General features: G+C 33.1%; 1 pseudogene; it reads left to right on the forward strand.

The window, feature by feature from the left end:
* Positions 1 to 396: 396 nt before the first annotated feature.
* LOC114401921 lies at positions 397 to 9952 on the forward strand (annotated as a pseudogene).
* The last annotated feature ends 4789 nt before the right edge of the window (positions 9953 to 14741 follow it).

The raw sequence follows: 14741 nt of genomic DNA on the forward strand, positions 1-14741 counted from the left end.
GTAATGCCTCGCTCCTATTAATCTTCCATGACGTCAGTTTACAACTCCGATGGCGGTGGACGATCCATGACTTCGAGTCGAGGTCATAGCGAGTCTGTCTACTACGACTATGGTAATCCTTCGCCGGTGGAGTTCGGGATGGACAAGGAGGTGATCACGGAGCCCGTGGATTCGTCCAGAGCTTAGGATAGCATTTCGGTCACAATTCAGTTCAGACCTTTGAGGTAATGCTTAGATCTGTGGCTATGGATTCTGATCCATTAGCTGTGGATTTTAGAGAAACCGAATCATTCAGGTTGTTTCTATTTTTGTCGTGTTGAGTTATCTGAGATCAAATGAGAGGTTACGGTGTTGTTTGGTTGCAATGAAAGAGAGTACCATAGAGGAGACGAGATCATGTGGTATGCGGACGGTGATAAGATTGTGCGCAATGAGTATAATCCAGCTACTGCTTATGCATTTGGTATTTTCATTTCAAACTTTATTTTTTTCACGTGGTTTTTTTTTAGGGAACTAATGGAGAGAAATTAGGTTTTTTCTTTTAGTGCTGAGATTATGGAAATGGATCGGATGTTAGAATTTTGAATTGCTTTGTGGCAGATAGAGTGTTTGGACCGCATACAAATTCCGATGAGGTGTATGAAGTAGCTGCCAAACCTGTGGTGAAGGCTGCCATGGAGTCTTTTTGGTAAGTTACTAATTTGTTCTGCTTTCAATTTTCTAATACAAATAAACATATGCCATAGACCAAATTTCTTGTAAGCATTTACTTTTTATATTTTTCTAAAGAAGAATGTATGCAATAGATTTTTTATTAAGGTATTGTTTGGTGATTCTTTGGCTAAGGGTAAAGAAGTTTGGGGGGGTGGGGGCGGGCACTTTTAACTCTATGAACTTACTTACGATCGTGTGACATGAGATAGTTAGTTTGCCAGTGTCATTCCTTACACGTTTTGTTAAACTACCATCGAGCACTATTGCACTATATCAGTCATTATTTGTATCATTTTACACATGCAAAAAGTTCATAATCATAAGGTGAAAATTTGAATGGCCCTTGAGAGACATACGAACTAGTGATTGAGTTAAAAGAAGTACAACTAAACTGAGTATAAAAGAAACATTTGCTTGGTATATAATCACATAAAACTAGCAGCCATTTTTAAGGTTGATTTGCTTGGTATATATATGGATTCAAGTGGGTGTAATGTATTTACTTCGTATGTTAAAAGGAAACGTAGTAGCATGACTTGGGCATCTAACATTTGGCTGACTTTGAAATTTTTACAACTATTTACCTTGCCATATTTACAGTTTACCTTTTCAATTCACTTTTTTTTTTTACTAGAAACACTGTTTCATGATATACTTTTATAATTGATGTGATCTCTTCATTTGCATTTCTGATTTGCTTTTCAATAATGATATTTGCAGGGAGACCAATATTCTCCTGGTATCATACCACTGGCCATCAAAGATGTTTTCAGCATTATCCAAGATGTGAGCTTTCCTGCAAACTTAACAAATGTTGTTGAAGTCTTTGTTATTTGTGGGATATTTAGAAATACCTGGTTGGCACTGGCCATTGTTTTCCATTATAATGCCATGCTTTGAACTATAAGCATTTGTATTTGTTATCAATATCAATACTCTATACTCTCTATTCTCTATTGCTTTGTGCTGTACTTGTGGCCAATTAGGCATCTACTTGCCTTGCACACCATTTATCCCCCCCGGGATACATGAGCTGTATGTCTTGACTCTTGGTTGATAAGAATTCTTAGTCGGTACTTATCTTTGATTTATAATGACTAGTTTGGAATAACTAATTGCATTTACTGCAGACTCCAGGAAGAGAGTTCTTACTCGTGTGTCATATCTAGAAATATACAATGCGGTAATTAAATACGGAACAAATTGTGGTCACACTTCCCACCATCTCTTAACATGGTTTAGATCATAGTTCATCATTAAGTGCAACTCTTTAGTAATAATGTTGAAAACTGTATGACTTACTTCTACCTTATCTGCTGAATGATGGAATTGTTATTGCTTCTTGGTGCTTATTATGTCTCCGTTTGAAATTTTAATATTTTATATGATACAAATACTATTGATGTTGTCTATATTTGAATCCTAATTTCCCAAGTTATATGCATAGGTGATCATTATTGGGTCATTTCTATGCCATGACTCGGATTCTACCGGGACCGCTCTTCATTGGGCTGTAAGGTTTGGGAGGTAATAGAAAACTGAGTTGTTGATAGAATGATAGTGATATGCAATTGTGATAGCATTTTGTTTCAAAGCCTTGAATAATATACTTGATAAAATTTGTTTAGAAACCTTTACTTTATCCTTGGGAGAAGGGAATACCAATGCAAAGAAAGAGAACAAGAAGGATAAATAAAGCCTCCAATACCTACCCAGTTAGTCAAACATTACAAATTGTTGGCTGCATTTAAGGAGTAATAACCACATCTAACAGTATGCTTGACATGCAACAGGATGTTTCAATCATTCTTGAACATGTATATAAAGCCTAATCAATCAAAGCCAAATGTTTAGTTTTTTATTTGAACAAAAAAGCCTTTTTCCCACCATATGGGATCAGCTACATTAATTAAATTATGACATTGTGTTGGACCAAAAACTGAATTTTAAGAAATGTCATTTAAATCAAAATGTTTTTAAACGGAAATTATTGTTTTTTAATATATATTTTAATTAAATTAATATATATTTTAATTAGTTATTTTAGTCTAAGGAAATTATTGTTTTTTAATCCATGCTCTTTTTTTTCTTCAATTAACATTAGTCAGAAATAGGATATTAGAAAATTACCGTTAAAATACTTTTCTAATAATTTAATAAAAAATAGATTTTTTAAAAGCTGAAAGATTCAACTAAATTGACATTTTCTTTAACATTTTTATTTATTTTATATTTTACTTGTATTTATAAATACTTGCAAAACATATGAGATAGTTGTTAGTATCAAATTAATTGTGTGAATTCATTCTTACGTAAGAAATTAAAATTCTTGTTCTTGTGGGAAAGATAATCTCTACCACTTTCGAATTCTTAGGCCCCAGTCACGTGTCATGATAGTTGATAGAGCTGGATTGCATTTCAAACAGCAACCCATGCAGAACCAGTCCCAATGAACTCTTTGGCACGGTATTTGGGATTGTTGTCCTTAGGCTAACGTTAGGTGTAGTACCAACAACTAACTTCCCATTCTATTAGCATTTCACCAAAAACTTCTTTGCTACACTCTACACTCTTTGGTTTTTATTATTGCATTGCAAAGGAACACGTCACACCCCGTAAAACCACACACTCAAAAAAAATAAAAAAATAAAAAGCATTACTAGTATTTAGTAATTAATATTTGGATGACATGAGTTGAAAATGAATGGAGAAGAAAAGACGAAGGCGTGAAGAAGCTGAGTGAATTGCAATATGAAATTGAAAGCTTTCTTTAGTAAGTTCATCTGCATTCTTTCTTTCGCTAAATCTAATTACTCATATACATGTCCACTCCTAAAGCAGAAACCAGCAGGGTATATTAGACAATGTGGTCCCTGTACTTCTTGTGGATGGCTATAATGTGTGTGGCTATTGGATGAAGCTCAAGAAACATTTCTTCAAAGGAAGACTTGATATTGCTCACCAAAAGCTGATTATGAGCTTCTAAGCTTTAGCATGCTTAGAGGTCTCTCTCTCTCTCTTCCATTGCAGTGCAACTATTTTTCTTACATCTTTTCTTTTCTTTTTTCATTTATACAGAGGTCAAAATCGTTATTGTCTTTGATGCAATGATGTTTGGACTCCCCATTCACAAGGAAGATTTCTCTTGATCCTATTTCCAGATGTATTAGAATCTCCTTCTTGCCTTGCTTTAGAATGTGGAATTCAAACAGTTATTAATGAATTAGTATCTAAAATGATATTATATTCTGCACACATGGGCAATGAATTGCATTCATGTCAGGCTTGTAACTTTAAAGGGTTTTAACGAGAGAACCAAGGTCATCTCCATTTACAGTACTCCAATTTTGCAACAGTATAAGTGAATCTTTTTGCATTGGAATTGACATTACCAACAAAGAACTTCTTCATCTTTATGAACATTGTTCATCTTTCATTTCCTCTTATTCTTTGAATGGAAATTAACAATAGTATTCTTTGCTCATTTTAGGTTGCAGCTTTAAAGGAGGATGGTTGCCCCAAAGTCTGGGTAGTCACTTCTGATCAATGTCATCAGCAAGCAGCACATGGAGTTGTATGCTTCCTTCCTATAAATTGAAAACTTGAGTGAAATGGATGCAACTTGATTGTCAATTGTCTTCACAATACTTTTCCAGCTATGAGTATTTCACTCTCCTTATCAAAATATGCAAACTATATAATTTCTGCATAAATTAAAGTAATTCTCTAATCTTATCATGATTACCTTTTCATGATTCTTTAAATGTTGATTAATACCATCACTTGATTATCAAATAACATTGTCTGCATTGTGCTCTGTTTATTGGTGCAAAAGTTTTATACTGCTACTGACTTTCAGGGAGCCTTTATTTGGAGTTGTAAGGCATTGGTTACTGAGGTAAAACTTTAATTTGAGGCAGGATGGTTCTGTATGTCATCCTCTCATAAAATTTCTTTCTTAAATTGTCTGGTTTACTTTGTAGATTTAAAATCCCAGGTTTTCTGATGGAATATTAGATTTTAATAGTTTACATCATTTAAAATTACTTAGACATGCAATTAAATCCTAATTTTTATTTGCTATGACATGCCTGATGATTTTTATGTTCTTCAATAATGTTTTACATGGTCCTTTTTATTAATTGTTTCGGTAATAGATCAAGGCATCAAAAAAGGAGGTTGAAAGGATGCAAATTACAAAAAAAAAAGTACCTCCAAATACAAAAAATAAAAAAATAGCATTTCTACATTGGTTCTGACAAGGCCGATATAGAATGTTGATCATTCTAAGACGGTCACATGTGAAAGATCGTCGTAGAATGATCAGAATTCTACATTGGTCCCTCAGTGACCGTCGTAGAATGATCAGCATTTTACATCGGTCCTTCGGAGCTGACCATCGTAGTATAGGCGACCCCTTTTAACGATGTCCCCTACGATGACGGTTGTAAACTGTTGTAGTTGGTGCCGAATAACCGATGTAGAAGGTTGGTTTTCTAGTAGTGTCACATGTCTTATGTGTGACAAAAGTTGCACTTAAACTTTGGTAGAATCAATTTAGAATTGTTAAATGTGATTAGGATGTGTGCCCAAAACAATTTAAGTCATAAATTTTGCAAACAGAGCCTATACAAACTGTTGAGTCTATAACTTTTTTTTTTGTCCATTAAGAAAATTAATTTTTTAAGGTTCATCTAAAGTGTTCACACAGATTAAAATTAAAGAAATATATTTAATTTATTTCAAATAATTCAATTTAGCGACATAAACCCACATTCTGAATTTAATAATATCAGCATCTTGCTTCCTAAAACAAAATAGAAGGGAAAAACTAATCTTACTTTTGATTCAAATGTTAGAGCATCCCCTTGTTCGGTAAAGTGCTCCTTGCTCTGCTAGTTATCAAGAGAATCCAGGGTCTCCAATCCCTCAACCCGAACTTCACTGAATTCATGAAAATAAACAAGTAAGATGTTAATTCATGTATAATAATAATAATAATAATAATAATAATAATAATAATAATAATAATAATAATAATAATAATAATAATAAAATCAATGTACAAAAAATAAGACAAAAAGCCAATAGAAAAAAGGTGGTAGAAACTTTATTTTTTATTACAAATTATTGAAATATGAGAAGAAATGCCAAGGGTTAAGTTATTCATACTAAATCAAAATATTAATCTAAAAAAATTTAATGCTATAATTTCTACGTTTTTGAGTATCCTATATCTTTAAGTACGTACCTGCTAAAAAGGAAAAGGAATGTGTCATTACTTTCTCTACTCTAGTATTATGATCATGAGCCATTACTCTTATTCTTAAAAATAATACATGCCAATATCATACTACATAACTTGTCTTATCATGCGGGCAACATAAGAGAATTCTTTAAAATTCTTTTATTCAATGTTTAGTAAACAAATATTGTATTTTAATTGATTCTTTGAATATAGGAAGCATCATTCAAATAATAGAAGCAAAAATAGGAAGCATAAATACTATGTGTGAGAGAGAGAAATAAAGAGAGCATTAGTCTCTTCAGCACATAATTACAAGAATACCTGCTATACAAGTTAGTGCAAGCTTCATCCTCTTCAAGCGTGTAGCAGTCAGGGAAACATTAAACATTAAAATCACAATCACTACCACAGAACTCGCATTTAGCATAGATTTCTTGAGAACAAGTGTCGAAACTAGAGGTTTCTTTAGTTTTTTTTTTTAGTTTTTCTACTTTACTCTAGAGCCATTGTAGGTTTCTCTTTGAGTCCTAGCTTGCTTTTGTGTGCTTTTCATTGCTTCAATTGTTGAATAATCCTTGAAGAATTACCTTGTTAAAACCCTATTGTTTTAACTTTCATTTTCATTATTTTTGGGCCTTGTATTTAGGTCTCCATAATATAGGTAAGGTACCCTAGAAATGTAGGATTTTTCAGCCCTTGTATTTTAGGGTACCTAGACTAGTTTTTGTATTATGGGTAGTTTTGTAATTTCACATGCATTAAGTGAATATTTGATGTGTGTGGTTGGAAATAAATTTAATTGAATTGGGAGAAGCCCAATCCAATTAAACTTTAGAGGGGGGGGGGGTGAGCATTTGCTTGCTCCACCCCATTGCCACATCATATAGTCACACTTTGTGCATGTCCTTCATGCTTTACATGTCTCATGACACCTAAGCACACTTAGTGGAGAATCTTGGACTTGATCTTGGATTAATGGGCTGAACCATAGCTAAAATTCACTAATTAGTGGAGAAACTCTCAAATTTCATTAAAATTCAAAATCTGACAACAAAGTGTTTAAAGAGTCTATTTATAATCTTACTAATAACCCTAATTTAGGCCCAAGGCCTAATAACTAAACCAATAATTAACAAACTTTAAAATAACAATAAAAGTTGTGATGGCCCATTACAAGTCCAAAAATAGGCCCAAAATACAATTAAAAATGAAAATAAATTCTATTGTTCAAGTTGGCCTCAAAGGATCTTCATCAATTTGTAGGAGAGTGATCCAATTAGGTGCAAACCTTAATTCGCATTGGTCTTCTTTCTCTTTGATCTTTAGAACCAGGCCTTGCAATGCCTACTTCATCCTCTTAGTCTTGGACCTTGTCATAGGACCTCCAATCCTCCATAAAGGATCATTAGACTGACTGGTTGCACCTCCATCATTCCCTCTCTCTTTGAAAGGTAGCACTTATGTTACCATATTCTCTTGGCAAGTCCAACTTGTAAGCATTGTCATTTATCTTTTCTAGAACTTGGGAAGGTCCATCTCTTCTTGGTTGAAACTTGGATTTTCTTTGAGCAAGAAGAAGCCTTTCCTTCCTCATATGAACCCATACCTTATCTCTTGTAAGCTTTTCACTAAAGTATGTAATTGGCTTAGAGTCCTGCATCAGTAGGTGTTAGACAAGTGGCCTTAATAACTTAAGAAGGGGGGGGTGAATTAAGTTTCAAAATTTCCCACTAACAAAATTTTAACCCCCTTCTAAATTATAGGCTCAGAATGTAGAAGAAGAAGAAACAATGAGTTTAATAATGTTCTTTAAACATGCAAGACAAAATTGATTGCAATAACATAAATGAGATAAGGGAAGAGAGAAATTTAAACTCGATTTATATTGGTTTGGCCACTTCCCGTGCCTACGTCCAGTTCTCAAACAACCCACTTGAGATTTTCCATTCTCTCTGTAAATCCTTTACAGACTTTGAACACACCTTGGGATCCCTCAAGGTACCCACTTGAGATTTTCCCTTGTGTTCAAAGATTCTCCAAGAGACAACCCATCTTTTGATTATAATTCTCACAATCCAAGAGACAACCATTCTCTTGATTACAATTGACTTTCTGAGATGAACAGAAAGATTTATCTCCTTTAGAGTGGATGATACAAATTGAATTTCCTAGAGGAATTTATCTCTTTTAGAGATGATAATACAATTTTAATTTCCTGTATGAATTCTCAATAGATTTGCAAGTGTTTGTCCAAGAGTTGTTGAGAGAGCATTTGGCAATTAAGTTCCCTTAGAATATCTCTCTCTTGCTTTACAAAGTTAGACACACATATATATAGGTTCATCGTGTCTTTTCAAAATGGTTTGAAGAGATGTATCTTTTCAAAAAGTTTTTCTAAAATTCTTCACTGGTAATCGATTACAACACTACTAGAAATCATAGTTTTTACATCGGTCGAAAATGACATTTTACATCGGTGGTCAACCGTTTTTGAATATGATGTTGTTGAAAGTTAAAAGTTTAGGCATCATTCCTCAATTGACCATTGTAGAAATACAATGTTTTCTACATCGGTGCTATCCTGACCACCGATGTAGAAATTATACCTTCTAAATCGGTGTTGTATTCGTGAACGATGTAAAAAATGTATGTTTTAATATCGATGGTGACGTAAGCACCGATGTTAAATGTTAAATAACCTGTGTGTTTTAACATCGTTGGTGATGTAAACACCGATGTTAAATGTTGAATAACTTGTGTGTTTTAACATCGGTGGTGACGTAAGCACCAATGTTAAATGTTAAATAACCTGCAAGCAATTAAAATTTAGGTTAATTAATAATCAAAATTTATATTATCAATATTTCTAATAATCAATAAATATTATTATATAATATTAAAATCTCTCAACAAGAATTAATCGTACACAGACCAGAAACAAAAAGAGAATTTAATGTCTAATTTGGAAATTAATGGAGACAATAAGCCAAATAAGGGGGGAATGATTTACCTCCTCCTTTTTCTCCTCTTGCTGTGGTTATTTCTTCTTCTTTTTTCTCCTCTGGAGGTTTAGGCAAAGGTCAAATGAGCTCTACTTTCTTGCCACTTTTCTTTTGTAGTCTCTCACGCACCTTCATGGGGTCTGTTGCCTTTCCTTTCACTACCACTTTGCTTGCCCTGCTATCTACAGTCACCTCCTCCATCCCTGTCTCACAGAAAAAAAGGATTACAAGTTAAAAATCATCAATATCACTTTATTGTTAATCTTTTCCACCACATATACCTTTATCTATGTTAAAACATTAATACAACGATGGATTTTTGTCTCTATTTGAAACGGACATGTGTAAAATTACCTGTAAAAGTTGAGAATAATATATACCTGACAAATTACTTCATCATGTATGTGCAATGATGGTTTTCATGATAGCTCATTTGTGTGGTATTTATAAATAGATGAGCATATATGAAAACTTCTCAATTCATATATATACAAATTATTGTGATGGATAAGAATAAATATAAGGTCATATATATAGGAGGTGGTGAATATGAAATATGCTAGATAGTAGACAAGTGTATGAATAGTTACCATTTGAAGGTCAAATTGAACGTACCTTATATTAGTTTATTTATTTGATTTGTGGCAGAGAGCAAGGGCATCCGAGGCAAAAGAGCTAGTAAAGTATAAGAAAGAAGGGTATGGAGGAGTTTCTTTCTTTCAACTAGTATGGCCCCTTTGACTTCAGTTTTGGATGTTTTAACTCAGCAGCTATACAAGACATGAAGACCACACTTCATCTGCTCTTTTACTTTAATTCTACAAAGTTTAAAAGATCAATTTGTTTCCACTATGTGCTACCAGTGCATGCAATTTGTTTCCACTATGATCCGCATTAGCTTCATGTCAAGAAAATTATTGGTTTCTAGATTATATCCTCTGTTTCCCCTTTCATCACTATAATTCTGAAGATAGCAACATTCAAATGATCTAGTCCTGAAGTCAGCTTTGTTCTTTTCATAATAATAAAAAAATAAAAGGTTTATAGCACAATGTTACCCCAAATATCCTTTACTAAAGTAGAACAGAATAAGAAGAATTAAGTTAGAAAATAGAAAATAAGCACCATATCACATAGAAAAAATTAGATGTATAGGATACATATCGTCCAAAATTAAAATCAACATTCAAGAATAAACTCAAGGAAATTATGTCCAAAAGTGCAAAACAATCATGAACCACAAAAATTACATTTAAAACTAAGGAACTTTCAACCAAACAATTTAAAGAGACCTGAGTGCTAGTGTCATTGTGAACTATCTAAGTAATGTGTAATATAACATAACTCTAGCATACAGTTGCCCCTCCCTTGAAAAAAATTCAGGCCAAGTTTCAACTTTCAAGTAAATTCCATTTTCTCCTTCATGAGAACAAGTGGAAAAGATCCTAAAAGATGATAATTTTACTCCAAAACACTAAATGATTACAAGTGAAATAATTGAAATTAGGTCATAGAGAGAAACCATATCATATTTAACGGCTAGAAGTAATGACACAATGGACAAGTAGAGAACTTGTGTATGTGGCCTTCATAACAGCTACTTATAAACATAATTTGTTTTACACATTTTCCCCTGATAGAAGAATTTGTTAAAACTTAAAATAAAGAGCAAAAGATATAATTAGGATATGTGATTCTTCTAAACAGAATTTGTTAAATATTCATCTTTACAAGTTACTAAAATGAAATAGTGCATTTTAATCAGCAAGAGAACTGAAAAATATGTACAATTGATCTCCATTCTAGAATCTTTCCTTCATCGTCTAAATGTAAATTACAATCATCAATTCATCATATTATTATAACTGACTGAATTCATTTTTCCACCTATACTCTTTTGGTACTCTTTGAAGAATAATTGCACCAGGCTGAAAGAGAAGAACACATTAGTATATTAGAGTTGGAGCTTTGAAGTTGTTGAATAATTGAACCAAATATGATTTTCATGCCATGTAGAAAATAATTGGGAAATACCATATTCCAAATTAAGGAAAAAAATACTAAACTTCAACTGGCAGTGAAGTCTTAATAAAAAAAATTCCATGATACATACAAAATGTGTCATATGGTTTACTGTTAATCAAATACCTCCAACATAAAACACATCCCTCCATCCACAAAATAATAAGGAGAATTAGTCAACAGGAAAAGCTTCTTCCCCTGCTCCCTTAGCATATTAAGATAACGTAATATCTTTCCCTGAAATATTTTCCCACAAATGAATAACTGCAAACTCTTAATCAGAGAATAAAATAATTCAATCTATTGTACAACATGAAATAGATTGAAGGAAAATGGTTATAACTGGATTAAGATACTAGATCCTGAAATAGATTTTTGCTCATATTGTGGACCACTTATTGCAGCATCTATTGGACGCACTCATGGACACCAGTTAAAGGAAATGGGTAAAATGGTTTGAACTTACATTTTTCACTAAGTATCTGTGTGGATCAGATAGTATTCCTCTATGAACCAGGCCACTTCGATGGACATGGTCAATTGCACGAATAACATCTTCATAAATGTAGGAAGCATCAAATTCTAGCTTAGCATCAACAAAGTACTGAACTATATCTACAAGAAGGCATGCCTACAGAGTAATAATGCAAGCAATCAGTTTTCAACCTAAGAATTAACAGTGGAAAGAAACTTCACAAGTCAATGAATTGGACATTTCCCCCCGAACCAAGCAAATCTAGTAACTGGTTCAACAATTCAGTTTCCTGCCTCAAAAGGAATTGGACATCTCCCCCCGAACCTGACCCCGAACATGACCCGGATCCATATTCAACACCCACTTTAGGCCCCAACTTGGGCTCCTCCACCGGAGAATCCGGCAATGCCGCTGCCTTTTGCAGCTTCTTTGCTGGCAACTCCTTCTTGTCCTTCAACCACCAGTGACAAAAAAACCAAAAACAAAAAATTTGACCAAAAAAAGTGAATAATAAAAAACCCTAGAAATTGAACAAGAAAAAAAATAAAATAAAAAGGTTAACGATAACAAACCAGCATAAGCTTTCTCAAGCATTTCAAGCTGAAACGACATCTTCATTTGACGTTTGGGCTTGCTCAGACCCTCACTTGAATTCCTAATTTTGTTGTTACTTTCATTGTTGTTGTTGTTGTTGTTGTTATCATTGTTGTTTTCTTCCTTCTTCACGTCATTGTTCTCTGCCTCAACCTTCATTGATCGAGATCGAACCTCTTTCCACTTTCAAAACCTAAGAATCCACAATGAAGCCACAAAAAGAAACCCAACCATGCAGCAAAGAGAAGAAAAGGGAGACAAGCTTGCTTTATCCCTTACAGAGACAACCACGACAGTGCTGGTATGCTTCATGACGGCAACCAACTTAGAGAGACAAGCTTAAGGGCGTGAGGTAATGTGGGCTAGGGTACGTAGAGTGCGAGTATGCGAGAAAAAAAAGATGAAAATTTACTTCAGATTCAAAGACGGTGTTTATGAAACCCGTCTTTGGAGAATGCAATTCAACAACGGTGTCCACTAATCCAATTTTTGTAACGCGCAGATAACGTCATTTTTTATAGAAACGTTGTTGAAATAAATCTCTTATTTACTAAAATATCACCGCCTCTAAAACAAAATCATTTTTGGAACACCGATGTTGACTGCACGTCTTAGAATACTATTATTTTAGTAGTGCAGGTTTCTGGTAATCGATTACACAGTTATATTTTGAAGGGTCATATCTTTTCAAAGTGTTTACTGAAGTGTCGTTGCTAGTAATCGATTACAAACATTTGGTAATTGATTACATGATTCAAAATTAAAATTCAAAACCCTTTTTAAAAGTTTTTTTTCAAAATTGTCTTCTGGTAATCGATTACACTGCCTATTAATCGATTACTTGGAGTAGTTTGCATGGAATCTTAAGTACAAGCCCTATTACCACAATTATACACCCAAAAAAAATCTCATATGAATGCAGATAGTCAAATAAACTAGCATTCTATCCAACATGACAGTGAGCCTACAAACACATTCATAACAAAATTTTAGTGAACTTACAGTCTCTCTTTCACTTGTTCCTTCTAGTGGCATAATATCTTGTATCCATTCAATCTCTGCAACACGATACCTGCATAAAACATTTAAAGAATAAAGACATATTTACATGAAAGAAAAATAGTCAGATCAACAACTAGAGAATTCATGAAACACCTAGAGACAACTCACCCATCTTGATCCCAGGAACGGATGATACGAAATCTCCTACGACTTTCAATCTGCATGTAACAACACTTTCTTAAACATTGAAAAAATTTAAAATAAAATTAAAGAAAAACCAAGTCTATTTTAATAGAATCTAGGTAAAAATAGAAAATTCTTAGGAGCCTCCAAAGTATCCTAGGACCAATAACACTAGCCCAGCAGTGACAAAATAAAATGAGAAACAAACACCATTACAACTGACTCTTAGAGTGAACTTGTACAAGTTGTCAATTGTCCACAATATTTTCAAGTCCTTCTGGGAAGCACATATGATATAAACAAGAAATAGTTATAAGTTTCAAAAAATTGCTTTATGGATTTATCAAAATTGTCAAAAAAAATGATTAGGATAATATTTTTACCATGTGAGAACAGTGTAGACAATCAATATCATAACAAAAATACTTTTGCCTTCCTAAGCAATTTTTTCAGTCAAATATTTGTTCCTTGTCTTTGTTTCAAGTCAAAAAAATCCTAGACCCAATAGTTTCTTGATTTGGAAAAGAAGCATATTAAAGATAGGAGAATATTTTTATATTTTTTGAATCTCCTGTCATACGGAGAATCACACATGAGAAATGTTCTTAGAAAATAGAGAAAGAACAACTAAAAGAAATCCTACCAACAAAAATGAAAGTTGAGAGAGAGAAATTTTTTTTTTTCAAATTTCATCTTCAATAAAAAGTATTGTAACTAGAGCAATGAAGTATATATAAGTACATAGATAAATCAGTTAAATTTTCACCTCTATATAAAAACGACCATTTGGAAGTGGTTCACACCTACAACAAATAAATAAAATTATTTAAACCAAGTGACATACATGAGAAAGAATTTCAGATGGAGAAAGGGATATGTATATGAGATTTTTTATTTTCATGTGAAAAAGATGTCGAGCACCTACTCTGTTATTTCCACTTCACAGGAAAACTTAGCTAAGGAACTTGTTTAATCAAGTATAGCCTACAAGATCAAAAGACAAGTCACATACACACACATTAACAGAAGAAAATGGTTGGTGTTATATAGAGAGAAAGGGGGAAAAGGGGATAAGTGAAGTAATCTACCATTCCCATCCGATGATTGCCTTCCATTTTTCTTCTTACCTATTTTATTTAAATAAATTAGAGATATGATGACCTTCTGAGTTTCATACTATCTTATATTAGTAGTTTGGTATAATTTATAATTATGTTAATGGATTACTCCATGCCATGGATTGAATTGCCAAATAAATCCCATATTAGTGTCCACTGAAAGCTTCTATGCAAATTTGAAAATGATATACATAGCTCACAGACAACATATAATGATTGTCTAAGTGTAGTAAAATAATGATTGCATCCTAATATTTAAATCTCCTAAACTATAGGATATCAACGATCTTAATTTAGTTAGTAATCAACACTATATAAGTTATTATCTGTTGTCTTGTTTTTTCATAACTCTCTCTCTCTCTCTCTCTCTCTCTCTCTCTCTC

The sequence above is a fragment of the Glycine soja genome, chromosome 20 (genome assembly GCF_004193775.1).
Source record: "Glycine soja cultivar W05 chromosome 20, ASM419377v2, whole genome shotgun sequence".
Classification (NCBI taxonomy): Eukaryota; Viridiplantae; Streptophyta; class Magnoliopsida; order Fabales; family Fabaceae; genus Glycine; species Glycine soja.